General features: G+C 39.0%; 1 long non-coding RNA gene across 2 annotated transcripts in view; it reads left to right on the plus strand.

Moving 5' to 3' along the window:
• The window catches only part of LOC311438012, an 84700-nt gene that overhangs the window by 56447 nt on the left and 2175 nt on the right, over positions 1–26078 (plus strand). For both annotated transcript variants that reach the window (XR_014693893.1, XR_014693894.1), the window contains exon 3: positions 24584–24626. This is a non-coding gene — a long non-coding RNA (uncharacterized lncRNA). The remainder of the gene's footprint in view (positions 1–24583; positions 24627–26078) is intronic.

Here is a 26078-nt window from a genome sequence, read left to right on the forward strand (position 1 = left end):
TAACTAGTTGTTATCAGCACAATGTGTTGAGAGAGTTCAGAGATCAGGCATGTTCCAGAGATGTAACTCTGCTAAAATGAGAGGTACAGCACTCTCTGTGTGTGACATAGACTGAGCATTCACAGGGAGTGAAGGCAGTAAATCTTAACAAGGGCCTGTGCGCTGAACACGCTGAGGTGACTGTGTGCCACTGGTTGTGGCTGGAGTGGGATACCTAAGCAATTAAGGGCCTGAATAACTTGGTGGATTTGGGATTAGAAAAAGAATTTTTAGAATCTTAGAAATGCTTTGAAGACATATTTCAACATTATGTCTAAGTATAGATGAACCATTTTCTTTTTAACTATAATGCTATCTTTTGTACTTATGAATTAATAATTTTATATTAAAATATATGTAATGATGCGGATTAATAACTGGCAAAAACAAAAATCCAGGGTACCTTGAAATGTGTTATAACACTTTACTTTCTGTTGCTGGTTTTACTAGCAGGGATTAGGACATGGAGGTATAAGCTAGTTATTGCATGAACTTAAATCTCAGTGAAAGAGATGCTGCAGAATAAAGTTAGGCACATTTGAAGAGCATTTCAAGAACACAAGAATGATGCCCACTTTTTTTTCTCTTTTTTTTTTTTTTTTAACAACAAAAATGCTGTGTTGATAATTAACTAGAGTAAAATTAAGAAAAAACTTTGCTCCTATTTGTGTTTACTTTGTAGCAGAGCTTATCCTCTCCCTTAAAGAGTATTCAATTTCTGCAGCTTTTTCAGAACTGCTAGTAGAAGGAGGCAGTATGGTCAGTACTTACTTTTTTACATTAGAATCTCTTCTTAAATTATTTATTGGTATGTTTTTAAATGATTCACTCCATGATTCTTTTTGTTTTATGCAACTTCATAAAAGAAAAGTTTATCAACAGATTGCATTCACAAAACCACAGTAGTGTTACACATTTTGTGACATTAGGAACTATGTCTAAGGCCTAAAAAGCAAACAAACAAATAAACAAAACAGGTACAACCATAGAGATAAACCTAAGGGCACAAGTCTGTATCTGGCAAGCAGAAAATTATATATGGAAGTACTCTTGCAATGTCTAGCTAAGAATGTAGTTTTCCAGAGATTCCCATGAGACAGATAATTTTTATAAATGCAATTTTTTCAAAAAATTTACACAACTCTTGCTTTTCAGGAAATTTAATATAAAGTAAAGGTCTGAATATTTTACATGCTGCATTTATAGACCTTTGATTACTCAATGTCAAGTTACCTTCTTGCAACCTAATACAAACCTTTTGTAAATTACAGAAATCATATTGGACAACTTAGTCCTTCTGAATGTATATAGAACTTCTGTGCAATTGTAAAATGTAGTTATTTTTTAATATTCATGAGAGCTTTTCATTAATTTCCTGTCTTTTCCTGCTACCTCCTGCATGGCCTCATATGTGGAAGGCTTAACAGATGGGCATCGGATTGTGTGGCTCCTCTGTGGGGAGTAAGTGACAAGGATACTAGAGACATGGTCGTGGGAAGAAGGGAAATTAATCTTGCCTCGTGAATTAAGAGATTTTCCATGAAGCCTGGAATGTATCAGATTTTACCACAATTTTTTTCACTGCAAGGAAACTTTCCCTTTCCACAAGCAGGAGCATGTTCTTAGCAGCTGATTGTATTCTTCCTCCTGACTTGCCTCTGTCTCTGCCCAACTGAGCACCAGCACAGATTCAGCTGCTGCAGGGGTGGCACTGTCCCTTGCAGGAGATGCTGTCTCCAGACCTCTTCTGCAGCCCTGCCTAGCCCCTCCAGCAAAGGCAGGGGAAGCTGGGCTTTTTAAAAGGGGGTTCCTGCATTAACTGCAAGAGTCAGGACTGAAGGAAATGGCACCGCCCTGTGTTGTATGCTGAAAACATCAGCCCACTGCAGCTCTGTGGTGGGGATGATTTATTCTGCTGCCTAACATAGATCGCTCTGGTCTTCACAGATCATAACTCAGCCATGTTACAGACCTGGTACTATTGTGGTGGTGGAGCACAAAAGCCATCCAACACTATGATTATAACTGTATAAAGGGTTTCACAGAATTGTTGGGGTTGGAAGGGACCTCCAGAGATGATCAGGTCCAACCCTCTGCCAAAGCAGGTTCCCTAGTGTCAATGCAAGGATGTCTTCTGGTCAGATTAAAATGCGGGAAGTGATGTGTACTGTAGGGGGGACTCTTGGTAAAGCCAAACCCAAGTTTTGGAGATAAAATGCTTGTGTGACATGCCTTGTTTATGTTTCAGTGCATTAAGGTCTCATGCTCACAGAGGCAGGTGGGATGAGGGAACATCCTCCCATTAAGAGATGAGGCATAAGGCAATACTGTGCTTATGGCACAATATTTTGACAGACATTGGCTTAAAAAGAAAAAAAAAAAAAAGAAAGAAAGAACTTCTGCACATGTTAAAATTGGTGGTAGACAGTTTGTAAAAGGGATTTCTAGGTGATCTGTGGCTGAAAAGGAAGAATGTTGAAATCTGGTGGGGGAAGGGAATTCCTTGAAATTCACTGAAAGTGGTGTGGGCTAATGCCCCATCTAGTGCTGCTGCTCCTGTGGCCTCAGCAAGCAGCAGCACCCTGGGCTCAGAAACCCCAGCAGGTCAGAAAGAGGCTGCAGAGGTAAATTCCAGATCTAAACCAAGCCAAAACCTAATGCACTCAGTGCCATCAAGTATACTGGCATGAGTGATTATTTCAGTAACTCATTTTGCCACTATTGATTTTCTCTTAACAGCAACACAGCCAGATTTAATGTGGGAATGAATGTAGAGAGCTACAAGCACAACCTGTGGCATGACAGAGCAGTTGAACTTGCTTCAACTTGATCAAAGCATATCTGTGTATGACTGGAGCATAAGGAAGGTTGGAGATGACTTGAACAGAAGGTCTCGTCATCTTAAATGTATACACATAGAGTATTTCCTTTAAGAGGAACAGGATGACGTTTGTGTTCTTTTTCTATCTTTGTGCTTGTGGAAGGAATATTACATAAATATTGGTTGAAAGAAGCCCTTTCTGATCTCTGTACTCCCTTCAAATTCTGGTTTGTCATGAAAATGAAAACAGCTGTAAATACGTTACGTTTATTACTTTGCATAGTTGTGAAGACGACCTCTCCTGAGAACCCCTCCTTGATGAGTAATTAAAAACTGACTCACTCATCCTTTTTGAAAATATCTTTGTATCTCATTTCCAAGTTTAATGAACCTGACTTCAAACTAACTTGAGATTTAACAGCTACCTTTACTGCTGAGAATTGTCAGCAGCAGCCCTGGGTAGACTTGGTTTGTTTAGCAGGCAGACACATAAAAACTCTTTCACGGTCTGTGCAAGGCTGCGGCAATGTGGGACACAGGTTTGGAGCTGGACCTTGCCAGTGGTTGTTGTTACTGACCACACATGTTTGGAAGCAGCAGTTTTACACTGATTTTTGAGGTATATCATGGGTTCCAGCATTTGCTTACCAGTGTGTATCCATGTTCCTGCATGCAATTTGTTGGAGAGCTTTCCATGGGATTATTGAACAGCAAGGAAAATGATGCTTGTGCCCATCTTGACAGTGCACAGCTGCTTCTGGGAACTGGTATTCAAAATTTTAAAGATATATGGGTAGATGCACGCGCATATCGTAATGCTCACTGTTTCTATTAGCTTTCCTTAAACAATGTGTATACGCTTGGTGTCCTAAACAGAAAAGAAAGCAACCAGAATTCAGCAAATGGGGGAGGAAAAAAAAAAAAAAAAAAGAGGTTTCTTATGGTGTAGCTAACTGACGTTGTTCTGGGAGGTCAGTGGTGAGGTGTGAGTCCTCCTCTATAGTCAGTTTTAGCTGGGTTTACTCCACTAACATCATAAGGATAAGTCTTGCTTTTGTTTATCAGGTTGGCTCCTGCAGTGACAAATGAACATGGCCAACTCCAGCTAAGAGGTAGCACTTTAATTATTACTTCTGATCTGCTCTAATGAGCCCACCAGACACAGATACTCATGAATAAAATCTATATCAAGTTGTTCACTTGGAGTTTCTTTGCATCTTTAGTTGAGAGAGAACCTGTAAGTAGATGTCGACCTTCATCCAAAAATTAGATTCTGGTTTGGATGCAGTTTGAATTCTGTTTTATCAACACAATTCACATCTCTTTGGGTTCCTGCTCCAAGTATATGTATAGGAAGTTAAATGTGTCAAGTTTTTACAGGATGGGAATAATATTCTGCAGCATCTTAAAACCCAAGATACCACTTAACAGTGGGGAGAAAACCCAGTTATCTCATGTTGTTTTCTTGTTGCATAGGGAAGGTTGGCAGAGTACACTAGAAAAAGCAGCACAGCTTGCTGGCCCACACATTGATCCCTATCCTGGTTACCCACTTTCAGCCACAGAGGAAGGCAGAAGACAGGTAGATGGCTTTAGAATCTAAAGGAGTATGGATACAATAAAGTGCTTGTGCTCATGTGGTCGCAAATGTGCCAGGAAACTGTAATCTCTTTCTCTCCTTCAGTACTGTACAATGAATTATGTTCACTACTAATTTTCTCTTAAGTCAGTATACCAAAATGAATTGAAAAAAATGGAGTATATATATCAGTACGTATAGGGCTGAATGTTGGTATTATTTACTGCATTTTTCCCATTGAAAAATGTATTTATTCATAAGGGTATAATGTTTCAAGATATGAAATAAGCTTGAGTGGTTTTTTTTTGTTTGTTTGTTTTTTATCTGTGTAACTAAACTCAGAGTAAATTTTGGTGACCAAAAGCTGGGTATATAAAGTATATATGTGTGTGTAGGTATGTGCACATAGGTGTATGTAGGGTATGAAAAGTATTTGAGTTCTTTTCTTAATAAAAGAGAGTGTTTTCAGGGGTTTGCAGTGGTGAATGTCAACAACGTTATGGTAACTAAACCCTACTTATTGAGACCCCATAATTTATTTGTCTGTAAAATATACCTCATGCACCAGACTCCCTGCCTGGAGTCTCTTCTGTGAACTAATGCTTATTTTAATTGCTACCCAGAACAACACCCTTTCCTCATACAGACTTAAGCAATTCACAGTTGCCTTTGCCGAAAAATTACTGTGTAGTTTGTGACAGGAGTTAAATGTTTTCCTTAAGTAAATTGTAAATTGTTATGTGGATAACTGCAGGATTTCTTCCAGGCAATTGGCTTCTATTATATAGAAGAACCACATACTAATTTGTATTTTTTATATAAACATGTAAAAAGACTTGTAGCAGTCAGACTGTTCACAATATGATTCCCACTTGCATTGTGTCTCCTGCTGCTAAACCACCAGTTGAAGGGTTTATAAAGTTTATAAAGTGCATTAGGACAAAAGTCTTCAGCCAGCAGAAGCAGCTGGGTTTTTTCTACAGAAATGCTGTTTGAAGAACGATGGATTTATTATCTTTGCTGGCATCAGTTCCAGGCATGCATCTCAGAAAATACAACTTGCACAACACACATGAGCAATGGCAAAGGCAAGGGTTCACTTCATGAAAGAAAGGGTCATAAGATTTAAAGCTGGAAGTGAACTCACTCTGTGGCTACAAATGCTCTCTTATCTGAAGATGTTGCTATTGTCAGGATAAATGAGCACTGCCTCAGCCAGGCTGCCTGTTTTACTGGCAGTCGTCCCTGCCCTGGTGCATTTGCCTCGTCATTTCAGTCTACAGTAGGATTTGTATTTGTGCTGTATGCTGCACTACTGAAATTCCTAAAAAATGTTTTGGCTAGGTTCTGTAAGCTGCTTGGCAGTTTGTAATCAGGACGATTTAGAGATTCAAATCTTTAATCGGGAAGAAAAATAGTTCAGAAGAGGGATCTCAAGTGAAAGAAGTCTGCAGTTGTGAGCCCAAGTTGTGAGTATCCAGGTGGTAGGTTCTGTGAGTTCCCACTCAAAGGTCTGCTCAGGGTCCTTACGGAGCACATCCACCATGCTCCTCCTGAACTGCAAGTTTTGTCCTGACTCTTCAAGAACATTGCCTTTTATATAGAACAAGAGGCACTTAAAGGTGTTGCAGGATTTTTTAATAGTTTAAGAGCCTGCTTTTGGCAGCTCATCCTTACTCTGAAGGTTGTTGGATGATGTTACAGTGGTTTGGACCATTCCTTGGGTCAGATCCTTATGTCCCCATTAAGACACGGGTGTTCCTTTGGTGCACAACTGAAACAGACTTCCCTGTCTGAACTAGTTTACGGTAAGGGTAGAAGATCACGGAAAATATGAAACACTCCTCCAAAATGAAATGGAATAAAATACAGGCAGCAAAAAGGTAGCAAATATTTCTCCAGATGGCCTGTCTCTGAGGTGCTCTACAGCACCAGTCCCTCGTGGGTTCATTAAGAGGAAATTTCATTGTCTGAACCTAACAGAATTCCCTGGGTCCAGGTGATACACTATACAAATTATTCCCAAAAGATTGTACCAGTTCTGGAAAAATGATCAAGTGCATATTGTGTCTTCATTCTGGAAATCAAGTTGGCTGTTCTTAATCAAGTTTTATGTTGAATCTATTAATTTTCCAATTATCAGCAAAATTTCCAAAAGGTTTCATAAAAAGACTGACAATCCACGTAGATCAAAGAAAATCATATAAATGGCCTTTTGAAAATATGCTGGAAAGACCCTAAGCTCCAGATGGCTGACAGGGCTGATCTGTCAGCTCTATAAAAATTTTCTCATGCCATGCAAGTGATTGTTTGATTTTTTTTCATAAATGAGTAGAATATTCCTCTTTTTTTTTCCCTCCCTTATCAAGGTGATTTTAGTTTAATTATGTTTTCATGTACTGTGAGCTATCATCTTTCAGTAATGTGGATATTTTTTCTAATACTTTTCTTTGAGTTATCATTCCTTACGCTAGGGTGGTCAATGTAGAGTCCTCCCAGATCTCAAATGGGAAGGAGCTATGCTAACATGGTGACATGCAGAAGGTCCAAAAAAAAAAGAACCTAAGCATCCTGTCACTGCTGTGACTGCTGTGTGCTCTATCTTCTCTTTTTTCCTTGGTGGAATATGAAAAAGCCTTGCTTGAACAGAAAGCAAAATCACAAGTCATCTGCTCTTTATTCAGCATTTTCCCCATGGTTCTCTTACCAGAATTTGAAGAAATCTTATTTCTGACCTAAAAGCAAATTTTCTGACCTAAAATGTCAATGCACCTTCTATTGTTGGATTTAAATAGCAAAATTATGCAGACATTTTTTAGTATTTAGGCAGTCAAACTAGTAAATGCTGGAAATGCCAGCAATAATGCCAGTTCTTGTCCTGTTTACATTTTAATGTTTGAAATCCTGTATAACCTTTGCTGAAACCTTTCAGAAAATTGTCTGAAGCGATCAGAGTTTAGCTTCCATTTCCTCAGTGATCAGTCAGCATATATGTTTCTTTTGCCTGTTCCAGCCTGCAGGAACCGGTTCATTTATCATTCTCCAGAACTCTGGAGGTATGCTCCAAGCCCTTTTTTATATGTACAGAAGTTTCATTTCTGCTGAGCTATTCAATGGCAAGGTCATTTATGCTCAATTTATTCATAAGAAAAAGTAATCACCCCTCAAATGGCTGCTACTTTGCAGCAGAATTGATATTTTATCAGACTTCTTCTTTCTCCCATTCCCTCAGTGGGCTTTGGCTCAATTAAGAGTAAAGAATTCATGAGTTCTCCTCGTTGGTTACAAAGAGTTTTTCCCTAAGATTTAGCATTTGTAAAATGAGGTTGATATTTCCCTTTTCTGCAAGAAAAGAACAATCAATAGTGATCTTCAGCTGCCTTTTTTTTATTTTTTTTTCTTTTATGGTGAAAAGTATTGTTTTATTCTTATAAGTAGATAAACAAATTATTTGTAGCTCAGTGACATTTCACTGGAGTATTGGGTATCCCCCACACCTGTACATGATAAGGTATGTAGAAATTAACTAATTAACTTATTAACTGTATTCATTATGACATTAAATAGATTTACTTTTTACATTGTTTCATTCCAAATCCTAGTCTAAGATTATTATTTTTGTTAACTCTATACATATATTTGTAATACAATCATTTTGACAGCTATTAAATGATCTAATGGTCTCATTGACAAATGAAGTCTTATTTCAGATTTCCATAGGGAGCTCCCATTTTTTATTATACTGTGTCCTCATGGTGCCTGGCATAAATCAGTGAAATGACATAATGAACTTAAATAATGATCTGCTGGTCTGCTACTGAAAAATGAAATTTTGTGCCTAGTGAACAATTCCTTAGAGTCCCTGTAACATTTCAGTGTGTCTGAGGTGGTAAGGTGGGAGCTGTGAAACCATTCCCATGCCTGGCAAGCTCCATCTTCTTTCTTCATGAGCCTTCCACATCTGGTCATTGCCTTTTGCTCAGAGCACTTGCTCTTTCAGCTTCTTGGATCTGGGTTTTATTTTAAATCTTGGTATATGCAAGAAAAACTGCATTTTCTGCTTTCTTTGATTTCACCTTTAATCTGTACTTTACTGTTCCATAAACAATCATCCCCCAAAAACACTTGCTTGGTAGATAAACCCGAATTTAGAAGTATATTTCCTGTTACTTCAGTATTTCTATAGAGAAGAAAACTGTGGAATATCTGAATTGAGCATTTGTTTCTGTTGTAGCTATTGTATAAGGACCCAAGCACAGGGAGGACAATAGGGATAGGTAATTTATTTTATTAGACCATCTGGTATAGTTGGAATGTGTGTTGAAGCTCTGGGGTTTTCTATCTTATTGTCACATCTAAGAAGAATAGAACAGTCTCCAAAACAGACTAAACACCTAAAAAGTGGAACAAAGATACCAAAACGGGAGTCAGAGGCTGGCCACCCATTTAGGAGAGAAATAAATGAGGGTTTTTCTGTGTGTTTGGTGAGATCATTAAGTTATGGATATGAGTATCAGAATCACAGGCATGAGCACTCCATTCATAAAGTAAATCTTGATATTGGGAAATGAAGTAGGCAGGATTCACTCTAGATCTGAATGAAACCAAAGGACTCGGCAATACTAGTTATTTATATAAACATATTTACAAATATATTTATAAATCTGTATTATATGTACATCTGTATTAACAAAAACATAGTAAGAGATTTTAAGGACTGGATTGGGAAAACAGCTTGTAAATTAGTGGGTCATTCAAAGCTATTAATGTCATGTCCATTTCAGTTATCTGTGCACCACAGATTTATGAACTCCAAAAAAAAAAAAAACAACAGTGGTTTGAGTACCACGGCATGCGTGGGTAGATCTTTTCCTAAATTCCCAGAGTGATAATACTCTTTTGTTCACAGTCCTTTTCATTCAGGTTATAAAAAGGATAAAGCTTAAATCAGAGTGAGTGGGTTTCATTAAGGGGTAGATGTTTTGATTTAATACTAGTAGTGCTGTAATACCTAGATACTGCAGTTACACCTTCAGCCCATTACACTATATAGTGCATGCATGTGTGTATTTGCACTTATAGATTAGCAAAATGAAAGCCCTGCCAATAGGAGGATTATGCTCTGAGACTCTAAATCTGAAACAAAATATCTCTCACATACCTCAAAATACTGAGAATAATAGAGCTGAAGTATTACTAGTCCTTAAGTGTGTGCATGTTTTTGCAAACTGTGATAATCAAGGAGATTTGTGTCTACTGTGCATTTTTATTCTTCTAAGGCAAAGCAGTGACAGACCATAACTAGTTTAAACTGGAACCTAGAATTTTCAAGAGAATAAGATACTTTTGCTTTTCATATACCGTTTATATTAACATCACATTTGCCAGCTCTATTTCTCATCTGCCCTTTTTATATCACTGTTTTAGCAGTAATAGTAAGAGAACACAGGCACATATGATACAGATACAAAAGAAGAAATTGCCACAGAAATTTAGTCTTTAGACTGACTATAACAGAAATTTGCGGAAAGTAGAAACATAGTTTTATTTTCTCACTGAAGAGCTGTTGTATCTCAGCTGTGGGAATGATAAATAAAAGTATTTGTTTTATTATAATCACTTGATTATTAGTGTCATCACCACTGAGCAACTGTATTGCCAAATTAATAATTCCCATTACTTAAAATCACTATAAAGGATGCTTATCTTCCTTTACATTTCAAGCAGAATGGCCTTAATTTTCTATCCATCTTCTTTAAAAACAAAACAAAACAAAACAAAACAAAACACTATGGTTGCAATGCTATTGAAATATTGCATGTTTAATTGGAGAAAACCAATATTATAAATACAATACCAACATCAGAGTGAGTCATAGGATTAGGAGTAGGAGGCAGATCTCTGATGAAGCACTGTTTTTACTAAATACAACAGTGGATTTTTGAGAACAGTACTGAAAGCAGGTTTTCCCTTCTACGTGCTGTTTTTGCTTGCTAATTTGAGGAGGTCCCACCTTCGTAAAGCCAGATGTGTATGCACAGCATCACTCATCAGACTGTTCTGGTAACGGTCAAAAGGCAGTTTATAGGTCACTACACAGGAATTACTTTTTGTGGGGTAATAACCCTTATATTTTTGTCCCTTGGGTCAGCAAAGTGAGAAAAGTGTGCTTAATCTTTTATCTTCGTTAGCTGGGGTGTGAGCTTGGTTTAGCTAATGTTCACAAAACTCTGAGTCCTCAGAGACTGGTCACCTCATCCAAAAAATAAACAAACCAAAAAATCAATAACAATAACAAAATCACAAAAGAAAAACTAACAAAACTAAAAATATTTTGGATCTGTACATAGTTTAAATGGCATTGTTTTCCATTCTGACCTGCCAAGAAACCATGTAGCCACCTATGTGCCTCCTGGAGCTCCTGGCATGCAACAAAGTGTTTGCCAAAACCATGTCTGTGCAGCTGCTGAAGTGTTTTTCAGGGTGAATGTTAGAATATGTTTAAACGTTTAATAAATCTGTCTGGCTTTACAATATTATAAATACTTCTGTAGATTGCTACCTTGATGTTCCTCATGAAATATTTCAGATCAGTGCATTCATTCAAGTTCAAACTTTTGTTTAATGAAAAATCATTACAATCTTTTTTAATGTTACTAAAGCTACAGAAAAATATTTCCCATTAAGAGTTAAGAAGTCTATTTAAAGCTGTTAATGTCCTTTAAATCTGTACATTTGTGCATATTACATTGCTCTGTTCTTCCCTCCAGTTCTTTCCCTAGCTTGTTGATTTACATACTAAGCTTTTGGAGGAGTGTAATTTCCTTCCAGCTATAGGTTTATGCAGTGCCTAAAGTAAAAAAGTAAAAAAAAAAAAAAAAAAAAAAAAAAAAAAACGGATCTTGTTAGGGGGATCATATTTTATTCAGTAAAAATGATGAATATGAACTGGAGCGAAGGAACAACTTGGTGCTAAGCCCACGGGCATGTTTTTAACCTCAGGACAATTTTCAGGGAGTACTTTTCCCGTACTTTGCAGGTCTTGGTCTGATTAGCATGATGGGAAGCTGTTGTGTTCATTTTAAGGAGGCTGATTTATGAATCACTGCTCTCTGAAATCAGCTTCTGATTAACACCACTTGAATACGGAGCTGCTGTTATTTACCCACTATATGGTATTATAAATAATAATAATATAAAATTATATAGAGATTATGTAGAGACTAGATGCATATCCCCACAGCAATATGAATATTGACTCTGGAAAGCTCTCTCTGCTAGATCAGAAACATGCAATTTAGTTGTAGCCTCAGAGGTAAATACTGGTATTTGAGCAGTACTCTGAAGGCATAATTAAGTATTTCAGTGGCTCTGTGCTTCATTGGTGTAGGTTCAACAATTGCTGTGGAGCTCTGATCATGAAGAGGAAAGCTCTTCCCCCTTCGCAAAATATTTTAGTGTTTCAAATACGCAAATCGCCCTGTGCTGAAGACTGACACAAATAGGCTTCTGTTTGTACAGCATTCTCTCTCATGCAAAAGTTTGAATTGCAATTAAAATTTGGTTGAGCAAATTTCTGCTATCTTGAATATCTGTCAAAACATAGTGGGTAACATTATGCAGTTGTAATCTGTACTTCCTCAAGTGAAAAAAAAAAAAAAAAGTTTCCTTCCTCCACCTAGAGGGAGTGCAGGGTATGAAACAAAGCAGGAAGAATGAACAAGTGAAGGGGTGTTCATGTAGGAAACAGGTTTCATTGCTGCACTACAATAAACATATCTAACAGTACATTATCCTAGACGTAGCTAAATCTGGTGCAGGAAAATATGCCAGACGTCTTAAAAGACAGAAGAACAAAGCTTGACCTGATTGGCTCCCTAAGGTCCTGATGTTTTGGGGGTGCTTTTACCCTTGAGCAGAATCCAGCTTGATACAGAACCCATAGGGAATAAGAAAGGATGTCTAGTAGAATAAAGCAGAAAGTGGCCAAAGGCAAGAACGGGTTAAATGTAAGAAGAGCAAAAAGGAGATTCAGCGAGGAGCTGGGAAGTGATACAGGCAGGCAAACACCTGTGCAAAAGGGCACGTTCAGCAGATGACTTTTCTTCCCCCTGCAACAAGGGGCTTGAATGAGCCATGTGTATTGGGAGGTCCATCCTTGTGTCAGAGGTGTGTGCTTAGGGTATAGTACCCCTGATACCAGTTCTTTTCACAGAACATGGGATCTGAAGACAATAAATGCTCTACTCACATGTTTTGTCAGGGATATAAGCAGCTACAAAGCATCTGACAAAAAGAAGTTCTTTAATTTTTGTGATTGAAAGGTACAAATAAAGGAACTTGCACAACTACTGTATTAGCCCACACTTTTTAATTTCAAACATCATCTCTGTTCTACCGAGAGTAACAATATGTCCATACTGAGGGCAGAATTTAATTCTTAAATTAATTATGCCAGATGGTGTGTACAAGGAAAGAGTGCTCCTAGACACATAACAAATACAGGAGAATTATGTCAAATACAATTTTCTGAAACATTTTTGAAATATTGTGATTACACATTTATTGCATAAAAGTAAAAAATTCTGATTCCTTCAAGCTCTAGAAGTAATGCCTTTTGGCTGGAGCTCTGGGTGCTAGGGTGTCAAGCACAATGCTGACCTTCAGCCAGCAGCTTAAAAATCAGCCCCGAAGCCATAGTGAACGCTACTTTTCAAGAATGTTTTTTTCTCTCCATATTAAGGGTTTCAAAAATTGTGGGCAAATGACTAGCATTTTTCTTGCTATTCTCTTTTCCTTGAATCTACTTGTTAAAAATATTCTTTCATTCTTTGTATCATAAAATCACAGAATTGCTTGTATTGGAAGTGACCCTAAAACCCATCCAATCCCAACCCCCTGCCATAAGCAGGGACACCTCCCAGCAGCCCAGGGCCCCATCCAGCCTGGCCTTTGAACACCTCCAGGGATGGGGCACCCACAGCTTCTCTGGGCAACCCGTTCCAGTGCCCACTGTCCTCTGAATGAAGAATTTTCTCATAACATCTAATCTAAATTTCTCCTCTTTTAGTTTTAAAACATTCCCCCTTGTCCTATCGCTATCTGCCCATGTATTTTCAGCTAACTAGATTTTCTTACTTCCTTACTCTATTGTTTCAGGAAAAAAAAAAAAAAAAAAAAAAAAAAAAAAAACAACAACAAAGAAACAAACAAAACCCCAACAGTTTTTGTAAGCTATGCTGAGCTACTTAGAAAACTACAGAAGTGTTGACTGATAATTTCTGCTTAATATACATATATATGTATTGGTTGTCCTTTTAAAAACCTTTCAGTGGTTGTTAATGCTCTGTTGTGTATCCACAGTGCATTTCAAATGAATGAGCTTTTTGTCTAAGGGTGGGTGGAAAAAGGGTTGCCTCAGTCAGTGTGCTGCTGAAGATGTGGATGCTTTCCTGGAAGGAGGTCTGATTGATACACGTCATTTAAGTCCTGCTGCTAAGATCACTCATTAAAATGAAACCACAACTTGTTCTGGGGGTGGTATTTACATTCCTTATAAAACTCCACTTGACTGAAACTTTCTTTGCTAGATCCTTTGAAGTGTTGTGCACCTTCATGAGAGCAGGAGTTGTTGTAATAACTAAAGTGAATGCTGTTTATTGCACTTAAATATTCAGTATGAAAATCTTGTATGGGCATCATGAAAACTTTGTGTACCTCAGACTAATAGCAGAAACAACTTTTTGTGATTGATCAAAAACAACAAAAAACAAGCCCAGAGGCAATGATTTAAGAGTATTTTAACAGCCTTTGGTCCTGCAAGGAATTATAACTAGGGGACGTGGTCCTTTTTCTCTCCTGTTCTTCTGAAATTGTCTTCAGTTATGCAATTATAAGTATTTTTTTTGGTCAGTATTTCTCAGGTACTCAACATTTCACAACATGACAAGCAGCAATGATGGAAGGCTAATTGGTTCTTCATGTGTCCAACCTCCTGTGCAGCTAGTTATATCCTGGGAGATATTTTAATATATAGACCATATAATTTATGCTAGACTGAATAAACATGGATTTATTGCATCTCAGTAGTAATAAGAGCACATAAAATCCCTGATTGTTTGAAATTTCACCTTATTTCTATTAGCGATGGAGAATTTAATGCAATTGTTTAGCGGATGAGGCGTTAGTGATCCTTTTGGCTTTAGCTAATACTGCTCTTCTGAGATGGAAGGGAACAAGTACGTTGAAAGGCATCATGTTTAATCTTATCATTTTCATGTACTAAAGGTTTTCATTATTAGGTGAAGCTATTTGAGTGGGAAATATGTACGTAACATGAATATTTCAGTCAAGTGTGTTATGTATTTTTTTTAGAGGGCATCGTTACCCATGATTCTGACAGAATGACTCAGAAGGGTTAAGCTGAAGCTACCATTATATGAACCACTTACCAAGATCAAATTGCACTGGAAAATAGGGAAATGAGCAGAATGTGAGAATTACCGTGTGCTTGAAAATATTAAAATAATCTTACAAGTATGCTTTTCTGTTGCTCTGTAAGAGCCGTTACTGTTAGAGAGAAAATACATCTTCCTTTGAACAGCTGGGAAAATGTGGCAGAGTACTTGAGCACTTGTTGAAAACTAAAAATCTACTTTTTGGATTTAGCAAATGTGAAACTACTGCAATTATTTTTGTACCAAATCTGGCAAGTCAATGCATCAGTCTAGTGCTGCCAGCATCTGTGTATCCCGTCAGAGATAAATATAAAATGTTGTCTAGTGGCAACGGAGAATAAATGTGAGCTGCATTGGAGGGCAGGATGAACGTGCCTGGAGTTGGGCTCAGCATGTGTAGCAGTGGTAGTGCACACAAACCCCATATGCGTGGTGACGGATGCAGATTATTAAAGGGAGCGATTACCTGTTGTAGTGTAATGTTTGATTACTTTAATAGCAGACTAAACAAAATATATGGGAGTATAGGTTACGTAATGGAGATATGCACTTCATCAGAGGCTGTATATAGGTCCTATAGATTTGACTGTCTGAAATCTATTAATGCAGTCATAGATTAAAATTATCTGTGGAGTACAATGGTGAATGCAACAGGAAGGACTACTCTTACAGGCAAAACAATACCAACATGTGTATAAAGAAGTTGTGATTTAGTTTTTGTTATTTTCTAGTGGTTTTGGTATATTTGTTTAACGATGTGAAAGTAAAAGCTGTACAGGTTGCTATATTCTCTTGAGCATAATCCCTTCCTTCTCTTTCCTTCCTTCTTCTTTTTTCTTTTCTCTTTGCAACAATAGTCAAATTCTTTGTAACTGTAGACAATTTTGCTGTGGACGATGGAAAGCGAAGTAGATGGACACAGTTCTGCCTGAATATGCCACAAGTCCTGCGTATAGAACCAGACTTTATCTAGGTTTTAAGACATCACAAAAATATTTTACCTACCACACCAGATGACATCCTTTTGTTGCAGGCAGCTCTGCAAACTCGGAGCTATCTTTTTTAGGATTATATTGTTCCCTTACTGATACTGTTCTGTGAAAACAATTCTCCCTTCTGCCTACTCTTTTTCTAGAGAAGCAGAATCGTGGGAAGCCAAAAGTTTTTAAGGCACTTAATCTTTCCAATTAAACCCGTGTTGCATTTCAAGAGTCCATTATAATTCTCTCCTTTAAAGTCCTTTCCCCTCTGATCACATCACTGGATGGGCCCACTCTTCATGGTTTATATGACTGTGACTTTTTACAGCGAGTGGCCTACATACTTAAATGCATACAAAAGGCATTGTTCAGCATATCCTAAAAATAAACACGTCTGAGCTGGAAAGCCATCTAAACTTATCATTTCAAAGCATTCACCATTCCTAAGAGCACTGGTATTATAATGAGAAGATATTGTATAGATGCAGTTGGGTCTGGATCTTGCACATGAGAAACAGGGGCGATAATTCAACAAATACTTATTAATAGGCATAACGCTTAATGATCTGAAGGGTTTCCTGTGAACCTGCTTTCTGTAGAAACATAGAGCTAATGCTAAGCTTCATAAGGCTGTTTTTCAACTGATACAACAAATAATTAGCCTAATAAAGACAGGTAACATTAATAATGCCTACAAAAACAATAGCCCCTTGGGACAGTAAGAGGACTAAACTAACCCGTCTTGTATTTACAGAGAATATAATCACATTCACATTCTCCACCCACTTGTTTGTTGAAGGGATTTCCAGATGCATATTAGCAGTATTTTAGCAGTAAATAAGAAGCAATGTTTAAAGTAACACTTGAAGCAGACCTCGTTTTTTCCCTGTTTCTTTTTCATAACTACTATAGCCAGTATAGAGGCAGATTATATTTAGGAAATAATAATATTTTAATACAATAATTTCCTATAATAATAAGAAAAAATTATATTGTTGCCTTTGAAACTGTCAGATCTCTGTGAGATCAGCAAGTCTTGGCACACCTTTTGATTTTGTTTGCCTGCAAAATAAAACCATCACTGTATGAAATATGTACCAAACTTTAAAAAAAAAAAAAAAAAAAAAGTCTCTAGAAAAATAAAGTCAGACTTGTGAATAACAGCTCTGCTTTTAAAAACTTTTGAAAATCTCTGAGTCATCTTTGTTTTTGCCTGTTAAATTACTGGCACATGGAGAATGTTAATGATTATATTTATTATGTATTTCCTCTATTTTCTCCAACTGTTTAATTTATTTTGTCACTTCCTTGGCTTTCATTATATTTTATCCTTTTTATTGTTTCTTTCCAACTTTATGGCCAACTAAAACATAAGATTATTACAGCAGAGATCCAGCACAGATGGTTCAAATCCTGGGCTCAGTGCGTGGCTGCAGGGGCATGTACAGAGGGCAGAGAGGAGGAAGACTCACTCTCAGGCAAAAGACCATTCGCTAAGCACCTCCATGGAAACGTCTGCCTCCATCTGGCCTGATGTAGCCCCAGCCCCTTTCCTAGACCCCGAGGAGGTTAGGGTGAGTCGGAGAGCAGCTATGCCTCATCTGTGTTTTCCCCTCCTTGGACACATTGCCTTTTTTCTAATGATAGCACAATTCAGCATCTTTCTCGCCATTCTACAAGCAAACTCAATCTGTTCTGATGAGAAGAGCCTCTCAATGCCACAGGAAGGGGCAGGGATTGTATTTCTGTAAGCTTTCCTATTTAATGCTCATGAATAATATTTGCAGGGTTGGCCCTCTGGCAGGGAAAGGTAGCTGTGCATTTAGAGACTGCCTTTTCTAGCACGTCCAGGGCAATGTCCATTCAAGGCTGCGAGGAGAACTTGACACAGGGCACTTGTATTTCCTCAAAAACGTTTGCGTTTTGTGATGTGGATTTGGAAAAAAGAAAAAAAACCCTCACATACCCTAATGCAAAATTAGAATTCATACTGTCTTTGCTACTGGGAAGTTTCTTCTGTGAAATAAGGCACTGAAATTGAGTCTTGTTGAATAGGGGAAGGGTCATCTTTGTGTTTCTGTTTTGCTGCCATTTTGCCAGCTATCCTCAGTTAACATCGACAAAGTTGGGAAATTCAGTTACATCATTTCAGTCACCTCCTGGCTGCAGGAAAAGTGTAACTTGCAGATATGAAAGGTTATGAATTTGTTGGAGAATTCTGTATTAGCCATGTGAGTGTTACGTGTTATACAATTTCTGCTGACTTTCCTACAGCCACTCAGATACGTGGCTCACAGATCAATTAATATTTCCCTATGGATTAAAATCAAAGAATGCAAGAGAGTACTGATGAGTTTCCAAAAGAGAAAAGAAGCTACAAGAAATGCTCTTCAGATTTATTTCTCTTTATTATTTGTTTGTTTGTTTGTTTCATTTATTTTTTATCTCACTGTCTGGCTGAGCTAGTTGTAGTTTTAAATTGCCAATGTGTGGCACCGTCTTTTGCCAGTAAGCTGTTTGGAGAAAATTAACAGGAAATATTATCTGTCAGGGAAAACAAACAAAATAAAATGCAGCTGTGCATAACATTATAATGATTCAGAATTTAAAATGCTAAGCAAAATTCTTCATGTTCCTGTCCTTACATTGTTGAAAAGCAATTGTTGTTACAGGTGCCGGAGCAGATGAATCAAACAGCTATGGCTTTGTGAATAAGCAAGCTACATTTGACAGCACCCTTTTTAGGCCACTAAGCCTTTTGTGTTACCCAATATTTCATGGTATCAAACAACAACCTGAGGGATCCATCTCAGCATCTCATTTAATTATCAACCATCAACCATCTCATCTAATTATGCTGATCTTTAAGGACCTTAACAATTGTATTTCTTTCAAAACGAAGTCCATGCTATGTATCAGTCCCTCTTGAAGGGCAGGCATAGATCTTGAGTAGCTAAGAGCATTCTGCTGGCTTTGATGTCTAGAGGAATCACGGCAGTGGAAGCACCCAAAAGCCAAAACAGAGTTCATCTACAGCAGTAAATCAGTCCGTGATTCAGTCAATCTTTTGAGAAAATACAATAGGACAAAAATATATAGTTTCAGTAAATGATGTCACACACACATCCACTAACCACACATGCTGCAGGTTTACCAGCCTGTAGGGCTGCAGCCTAATTTAGTCTGAGCTGTAGATGCCTGACTCTGTTCTGGCACCTTGGATAACAACACAATGGGAGAAATCTTTAACAGTAAGCATGTGTTCAGATTCTTAAAAGTAAATAGAGTAAATAGTATTGTATGTATGCATGAAACATTAAATCAGAAGCACTCTGAAAGCATATGGTTATCAAAGAGCGAGTCTGAAATGTGAACTTTTAGCAACTTTTCCCTCGAATACTGCAAATGTTTTTCTTCCTTTACTCTTCTTTCCCTTTTGGTGATTTTTAATGCTTCCATGAATTTCAGATGAAGTCTGCTTAAGTGGTGGACAGTTGTAACTTACCAGGGGACAAATAGGAAGCAGCATAATCATTAATCACAAAGCAGAAGCCCTGGGCATGGAGTCAAAGTGCATTGTCTGCCAAACAGTTTTCTACAGATTACTCGATAATGACATTAAGATTGATCACACAGTACTGCTCTCATAGGTGATGTGAGCTGACCTACTTTTAAAGGGGGTTAATTTGCAATTTCACTGTAGCAAACAGGGACGTTGGTTTGTGTAATGTGGTTTACTAATAGGATTCAAAATATGCACAGCCTTAACCCTCTTTTTGGAAGGAAGGATGATCAATTCACATTGTCAGGGAAAACATCTCTGCGCAGGTAAGGTTCTCAGATGTTATTTCTGTTACACGGCAGAGTTCCCCTACTGAATGAGGAAGGTGTAAAAACTCATTACACTAAGCAGCGTGTTATAAAACAATGCCTGATTTAACCTGGTCCCCAATCTTAAGAAGTGAGAAGTTGGAGAAGAAATTCTCAGTCTGGTCTATGTTGTCTCAAGCCCACCTGCAGCTTTGCATCTTTTCACAGTTGTGCTGCTCCATAGCCAGTGGGTGCTCAGGGCATTACATCTTCGGAGTTACAACAGAGATTGTAACAGTCTCAGACGAGACTGCCAGGCAAGAAGGGCTGAGTGGGCCTGGTGACAGTGACAACCATCAGCCCTGAGCGCAGGTCACCAGGAGTGCAGGCACCTCCCAGGCCAGCAGGCCCTCAGGTGCACATGAGGATGGGGATCCCCAGTGAGGCTCAGCAGAGCAATCGCGGCCCACTGCTGTGTGCTAAGGTTCAGTATAAAGCTGTCTAGTTTGTCCAGATGCAGATCTTCGGGAAGGCAGAAAGGTGGATGTGCTTCTCTCTAACAATGAAACCCTCCCTGCTCGATTGTAAGCCCCTGCTGCAGTGTGTTAAATCAGAAACTTGACGTGGAAAAATTTAGATTAAGACAAAATATACAATTAAAAACTAGTTTGTTTGAAAGGAAAACGTGAGGGAGAAGATGGTACTATTTACAGTTGTCATAGCAACACAGTTCTTGCTTTTAGAAAATTCTTGTCTTTGGGGATTTGAGGGAAGAGAGGACAGATTTTGTAGTTTCTTGAGCAAAGTCACACAGCTGATTGTTTATGCTCTGTTCTAGTTTTTCCGTAACCATATCTCCAAGTACCCAGCTACTTTAACATAATTGCTCCAAGCCAGCAGGAGTGGGGTTGGGGAAGGCAGAAGGCCTAAAGGAGCAGTGTAAAACTTGGGGACTGAGCACTTAGTTCCCTGCTCTTATTTATAGGATCAGATGCCTAAATTGTTGCAGGTATGTTCTGTGGGCCATGGATCTGAAGCTTTACAATGTGATGATTTTAACAAAGTTCTTTTGGATCAGTGTCAAAATTTACTCTGAAATACTGCCTTTATTAAAAGAGAAATCTGAAGAGAACACAAAGGCATCTGTTCTGAGTTGGGCCCATTTTCAGTAGGGGCTCAAAGAAAGAACCAAAGTGACTTCCTAAAGCCCCGCAGGGTTGCAGCAGCCCCACCGCCTTGCCCGGGCACTGACTGACCCATTTGCTGCTGCCTGCGGGCACTTGGCAGGTCTGGATGGTGCTCGTAACCTGAAAGCAAGTCACAGCAGCCGTAGCCTGGGAGCTCTCCTAAAGTCAAAAGCACTCTGCTGATCCACGGGCATCTCTGCTCTGCTCATCGCCCTGCTGCCTCGTACAGCTCGTGTCTGGGTTTGGGAAGAACAACACGGGCTGTGTGTGAAAACTGCTCTCGTGCTGCCGCCTGCAGACACTGCGGAGGAGTCTGAGACGGGCGCTCCAACCTGGTCGGGATCCAGAGGTTACGGGGTTTCTTTCTGTGCATCTCCTGATGTGGAAGGGCAGTGGGTGAAATTGCCTCGGGATGTGCCAGGGTGCTTCTGAGGCTCCCTGATGGAAGAGTGCTGAGTGCTGCAGTACAGCTGCTCAGCTCCCAAAAGCTGAGGATACCGCCCGGGGCACGGGTGTTGGCAGGGGAATGATGTTGACTGCCCCTACACCTCAACTCCTGTGTGTGCGGCCTTGTTAGGGCCAAGGTAGCTGAGGGAATGGGTTGGATGCTGCTTTTGGTGTCCCCAGTTCTTCCCCGTTCTGATAAAGACATATCAGACGTATTGGTGCTTTGGGGCTGGGTCCTGATGCCAGACTTCCTTCTCATGAAGAAAGCCCTGTGTTTCTGACCTATTCATACATGGCTCTGTCTTCGTGTATGCGCATGACACCATTACAGGACTATTACTAGTTTAGTTTAGTTTAGTTCCCCATAGTGTTTTTAATTATTTCCCTTCTCTAGAGGAGAGTATTTAAAATAACCATCCACAGCAGTGGCTCCAGCAAGCCCAGCCCTGTTTGGGCTACTCAGCAGCAAGTAGGAACACAGCATCTCAGAAAAGCTGTGATTTTCTGTCTCCTTGGAACAGCAGAGGATCAACACATTCAGGTCATTAACACCTCTGCTGTGACCTGCCATGGACATCCTTGTCAGGCTTTGCATATGGGCTCATAGCAAATAACTCTCTGAAATCTGGGGGTAGCTTCCAGGAGTTAATTGAAGGAACCAAAGGAGTTAATAGAAATTATTTTCCCAGGAACTGATAAAAGACAGAAATAAACAATGTCTCTTTCAATTAGAGATATGTTCTGTACTATCATCTCTGTTTTTGTTGTAGTTGGTTGTTTTCTTTTCACGTAATTTTTATTTTAGTTATAAATGGAAAAGGTAAAAGATCACTGCAGCAGGACAGAAATGACTGAGGTGTCCTTAGAGAAGCTGGTCTGGTTTCAGGTACCACAGAAATGAAGAGCTCTAAAAAACACACTTGGGAGCAAACAGAATTTCAAGAAAGCAAAATATTGTTGATATATTTAATATATTATATCAGTAGAAGGTAGGCTTCAGACACATTTTATGCTGCTTTAGAACAAGAGCTATGCTTCAGCTTCTAGCAGCACAAAAAAAGGATAAGTATGGGTTCCCCATGTGCACGTTAGACTTCTGGTAAGAGAAAGCTGTGTGGCAGTACAGCGCCGCTCCTGAATCCCTCCATCAGCAACTTTTCCACTCTTGAACTGTTCCATGCAAGATGCTCTGGAAGCCAGTGTGTGCCAAAATATTGGCCTGAGTAGAAACCAAAAAGAGAAACCTTAGTGAGGAATCTAGGATCTTAAAGGGATATTAAGTTGGCTGGCAATTCTGTTTTGCATTTTAAATCTCAACGTGAGTAAATAAGCTTTTTATAGGTCCTAAAATCAAGTTGTTAGTAGTTGATGTTGTAGATGGTATTGTTTGAGTATTCTGCTTGAAAATGTAAAATTCACACCTTAATTAGGAGATTCCTATTCTAAATGGGAGTCAGTTTGGTATATATTACTTGGAATAATATGTGCTATTAACATTCCTATTGATAATTGAAATTTTGATTTTTATTCTAAATGAAAAAAAAAACAATCCCAACAGAAATTCATAAAGTATCTTTTTTTTTATAAAGACTTTGAAGCATTCTACTTTGCTAGGGTGAATCACACTAAAACACATTTTTTGTCTTCCAAATTGCATCAAAATTAACAAGGTTACTGTCTTCTTGATCTGTCAAACTGTTTTAATTGTAGGATGTTCTTTAATGTGAAAAAGGAGAAAGAAAAAGATGATTTTAAAAAGTTAGCTCATTTGAAATTAAACAAAACATTTAAAATATCTCAAATGCAGTGAAAATATTCCTGAATCTGTACTTGTACAGTAAGTTTTAAAAATTCTCTTTAATTCCCATAGTCTTCCATATTTGTTTTCCCTTTTCAGATTCTGAGCCAAAAGACCTCACGTATAATGCCCAGCCAGTGGTATAAGCTAATGTTTTTACTTCTTTTTTGCCAAGAAAGACATGAAGCATTTTGAAACCTGTTGATCTTGAAACTCATTGAACCCAAACTCTTTGAGATGTTTTTCTACCATTAATCGCTTTTCGAATACCACTGTATGAGATCTGATTTTGAACAAAAAGGGAAAACTGCGAGCCGTCCCTGCATTCACAGGTGTGCCTGGGAAGCGGCTCGATCATGTTAAGGTCTGGGGGCTGTGCACCGAGCAGCTTAACGTGTTACTCGGCAGTCTGCTGAGCTGCAGTACACAGCACAGGGGGATCAAGGGCTCCCAGAGCAAAGCAGCTTCTCTGCATCCTGATGCACGTATTGCCTGTCTGGCAACAGCGCTGGGGGCTCGCTTAGCTGGCTTCACAGCAGGGGCAGCCACCCTGAGCTCAAAAAGTCTGCTGGGTACGGTGCTGTGTGTGGTCTGCTCCGGGTACGGTTGGTAGGAGCTATCTGATGGAAATCATGGCCCAGTGTGCACTGCAGGGTGGGCTTCGGGAGGTCAGGGGGTGACTGGCCTGCTGAAGTCAGCTGTTGGACAGGTGGCATGTTAAAGAGTGCTTTGGCTTTTGTTAATGATGCTTTCCTATTTCTTAATCATTGCCCAATTGTCCTTGTGGCTTTTCACAAAGACGATGCTTTACAAGTGCTTTTTAAGCCATGGTAGGCTCTCAGTGCCAGCTGCAAAGAGGAAAATGCCCACTTACACACTGCACAGCCCCTCACACTCAGTGGCATTGGGCATACGGGCTCTGCTCTTAGTTGGATTTTATTTTTTTTTTAACACATAGCTGTCTGTGTTGGCTTCCAGTGCCATCTGGTGGACTGTAGTTTTATTTCTCTGGTGTGTTCATGTACAGACATTACAAGCCTGTATATTTATATGCAAAGATATCAATAGTGCTTTCTGTACGCTTATGTGCCCTTCAGGAATAACCCATTCAAAAGTATTTATGATAATATCTGACATTTCAGATAGATATAAGTTCGAATTTGAAAAACATTACAGAAAAGTAAACCAGAACTATATTTGCAAGTATACTGTATGACAAATGCTCGTCTCTTCCTTTAATTCTGAGATAGTATGCAAATGTTTCAGCCTTTCTAAATTGTGTTGCTGCCTGTTTGCACTTGGAAGTACTTATTGTTCCTGTGTTTGTATGTCTTGCTCTACCTGTACCTTTTAATGCCAATGGTGTAAAAATCATATTCTCCCAGTTGTAAGATTTTATGCATTCTGAACTCATGATGAAGACAATTTTCATGTTCTAAAGTGGACTCCTCCTTTTCTTTTCTAGACACTGGTTTGGTTCCCTCACTGCTCAAGTAGACAAGGATTCTGTAAGTACGAATTTTCCTGTTCGTTGTTTTTAACCTCTGATTTATGTTAATAAAGTATTGCAGCCAAATAATAGGTGATACCTGAAGGTTTGTAGGTAAAGAGTGGGATCTGTACTTGGGCTTTGGGCAGGCGTTTGTTTAAGGCCCTTGGTGTGGTGAGAGGGGCGGTGCTAATACCTCCCTGTGTCTGGAAACTGTGACCTCTCTATGAAACGTATCAAGTGCTTATTTTAAAAGACCCATTTCAGAATAGTCCAGTATTTGCTAATGAAATGGAAGCAAACTGGGAGTCATGAGGTGCTTCGTTTTCCCCATTTGTACAGATGTGGTAAGCAAGCAGAAGGGAAGAGCTTTCCTCTCTCAAAGGTTGGGAGTTCATTACTGATGGTGGGTGGGGCAAGCAAAGTTCCCTAGGACTTTCATGAAGAGGATGAGAAGACTGCAGAGCTCTGAGCATTAGCGTTTTAGAAGCATTGAATTATCTAGGCTGCATGTGAAAAATGTCATTGCCTACTGAGCAGTTAATGTGCCCATCAGTTATGGCACAAATTGTTCTGTCTTTTGGCAGCCAGAGGAAACAGAGCTCAGTATCATTCAGGTGGCCTGTAATTGCTTTGTTTTGCGCAACACTGCATGAAGTGACTGAGTCCCAAACTTGAAAGCATTGCAATAAAGAGCTTAAATGGGTTTGCATGTGGAGCAGAGAATGCTAAGTGCCTGAAATCTGGTTGTGAAAGATTCTTAAGCACATTCCAATTTACTCGGAAAGACTTTTCCCCAGTAGTTAGTATGCTGCTTCCCAAGTAGAAAAAGGCATGAGAAAAAATGGGAGTGTATACCGCATGCCAAATGCGCACACACAATTAGTTTGCATTGCAGTTTGCAGCACGGCCATGTGTCAGCATTAATAACTATATCAGAAACAGAAATGATAGTTGGCCAAATGATGGGCTTTAGACTTTAGCAAAGAGCCCTGCATAATTTCAGGGATTTGTTAGTTTTCTTGTCACCTCTGAAACTCAGTAGCAGTGATCTGGAGAATGACAGGTACCTCCAGAAGGAGAGTTAATTTAGCCACATTACAGGCCTTCACTGAGGACTTGCTATACTAACATCTTCTGGTTATGGTTCAGATGTGCTGGCCATGCAAAGAAGAGTATCTTATGTTATCAGCAGGCATACTGCCAAGCAGGTCCCAAGCACTCACTTGGATGGCTGGCATTTAACAGGCCTAATGTCCACGGTGCTGGCTTCAGGGCTCTGTGACCCCTCTCAGGTTCACTTGATGCTATGATACAGCTTTATGGGCCATAAGATCATGATTGCTGTTCCAGATGTCTTCCTATCTAACATACCAGAACATTAAACTGCTCCATAAATTCACTTCCCTTCATGTTGTCGGTGGAGGAAGAGTAGGTTGCTTCACATAGCTACTGTAAATTGGCCTTCAGA

Source organism: Aythya ferina, assembly GCF_964211825.1.
Source record: "Aythya ferina genome assembly, chromosome: 5".
NCBI lineage: Eukaryota > Metazoa > Chordata > Aves > Anseriformes > Anatidae > Aythya > Aythya ferina.